We start from the raw sequence: 2,096 nt of genomic DNA, 5'->3' as shown, positions 1-2,096 counted from the left end.
CATAAGGTCGTTATGAGTCGGTACCTACTTGATGGCACCTAACAACAACAACAACAATTAAAGAGTTTGAGAGCTTCTCTCCCCTGAATTAACTTCTGTTTGACAAGCTGAATTAATTGGGTACCTTCCAAATCACAAACTAATCTCAGAACAATCAGGAAGCACTTATATAAACTTTAGGTAGAGATTTAAATGATCAACTCTAAATTTCAAAAACCATTATACCATATTACGTTAGGAGTTCTAATGTGATGCTGTGGGGTTGTGTGCTGGATTGCAAAGTGGGTTTGAGCTGCAAGGTCGGCGATTCAAACTCACCAACCTCTCCTTGGAAGCCCTATATAGGGTTGCTATGGGTAGGGGTTGACTTGACAGCACTCAACAACAACAACAACAACAACCTCAACAACATCAAACAGGAAGAAAGCAAAAAGTCATTAGAATGACAGGAAAGAAAAGACCAAAATTCTGTCTCAAGAGACTCTGAAATCTGCTTTCTAGCACTGTTGTTGATGTTAAGTGCTGTGGAGTTGGTTTGGACTCATAGCAACCCTGTATAGGATTTCTGAGGAATGGCTGGTGATCTTGAACTGCCAATCTCGACATTCAAACTGACCTTGCAGTCCAGTGCAGTAGCCCACAGCACCATACCAGGACTCTGCTTTCTAGCATAAACATGCTAGAACTAATGGAAGAAATGAGGAAACCAAAGGGTTAAACAGAACATTTCAAAGGACAGCTTGAGAAGACAGATTAAAGTATTAAAATGAAATGTGTACATTCTTAGAGTTGGAAGAGCAAAAGATAAGAATAGACTCAGCATTTCTCAAGTGGAAAGAACTGAAGAAAAATTTCACACCTCAATTTGCAATGTTGAAGTATTTTATGCGCAAAAAGGACTCTTGGTGTGGTGCTGTAGGATAAACACTAGACTGTGAACCACAAGATTTGCAGTTCAAACCCAACAGCTGCTCCTTAGAAACCCTGTTCAGGGCTACTATGAGTTGCAATCAACTCACTGACACTTAACAACAACAACAATACTATAGACACAATATGGAAAGATGCAGAGAGCATCAAAATAAGATGAAATGCATACAATGTCACTATATCAAAAATAAATGGTCAATGTTCAGCTTTTTCAAGATGTAGTATATGATCTAGAACTGATGGTGCTGAAAGAAGAAGTCCAAGATGTACTGAAGACATGGGCAAAAAACAAGGCTCCAGGAATTGACAGAATACAAATTAAAATCTTTCAATAAACTGATATAGCACTGGAGGTGCTCACTCATCTATTTCAAGAAATTTGGAAGCCAGTTATCTGGTCAACTGATTTGAAAAGGTGCATATTTGTGCCCATTCCAAAGAGAGGCAACCCAAGAAAATGCAGAAATCATTGAACAATATTATTAATATTATATGCAAGTAAAAATTTTCTGAAGACACTTAAAAACTAATAAATAGTTCATTAACAGAAAGCTATATGAAATTCAAGCCAGATTTAGAAGAGGACGTGGGCCTAGGGTGGATCTTGGCTGAACTTGGAGAATACCAGAAAGATGCTTACATGTGCTTTATTGAGTATCGATTGTGTAGATAATGACAAGCTATAGATAACATTGTTAAGAATGGTATACCAGAACATTTAATTGTGCTCATGAGGAGCCTGTACATACATCAAGAGGCAATCAAGTACAACGCCAAAAAAATGGTTGCCTCAAGAGACTCTGAAATCTGCTTTCTAGCTTACACATGGTAAAGCTAATGGAAGAAATAAAGCCACAGAGCTGAACAGAACTTTTCAAAGGACTGCTTGAGAAAACAAATTAAAGTATTTAAACAGATCAAGAGGACACTGAATGGTTGAAAATCAGGAAAGATGTATCCCAGGGTTGCATTCTTTTTTGTTGTTGTTTACCCAGGGTTGCATTCTTTTTTGTTGTTGTTTATTAATTTTTTATTTTGAATTGAGTGAAGGTTAACAGAACAGATCAGTCTCACATTGAACACATTCATGTTGTATTCTTTAACCATACTTATTCAAACTGTATGCTGAGCAAATAATCTGAGAAGATGTATTATATGAAGAAGAA

The sequence above is a fragment of the Chrysochloris asiatica genome, unplaced genomic scaffold (genome assembly GCF_000296735.1).
Source record: "Chrysochloris asiatica unplaced genomic scaffold, ChrAsi1.0 scaffold00276, whole genome shotgun sequence".
Taxonomy (NCBI): domain Eukaryota; kingdom Metazoa; phylum Chordata; class Mammalia; order Afrosoricida; family Chrysochloridae; genus Chrysochloris; species Chrysochloris asiatica.
The sequence above is the reverse complement of the archived record's forward strand: the minus strand, read 5'-3'. Positions refer to the sequence as shown.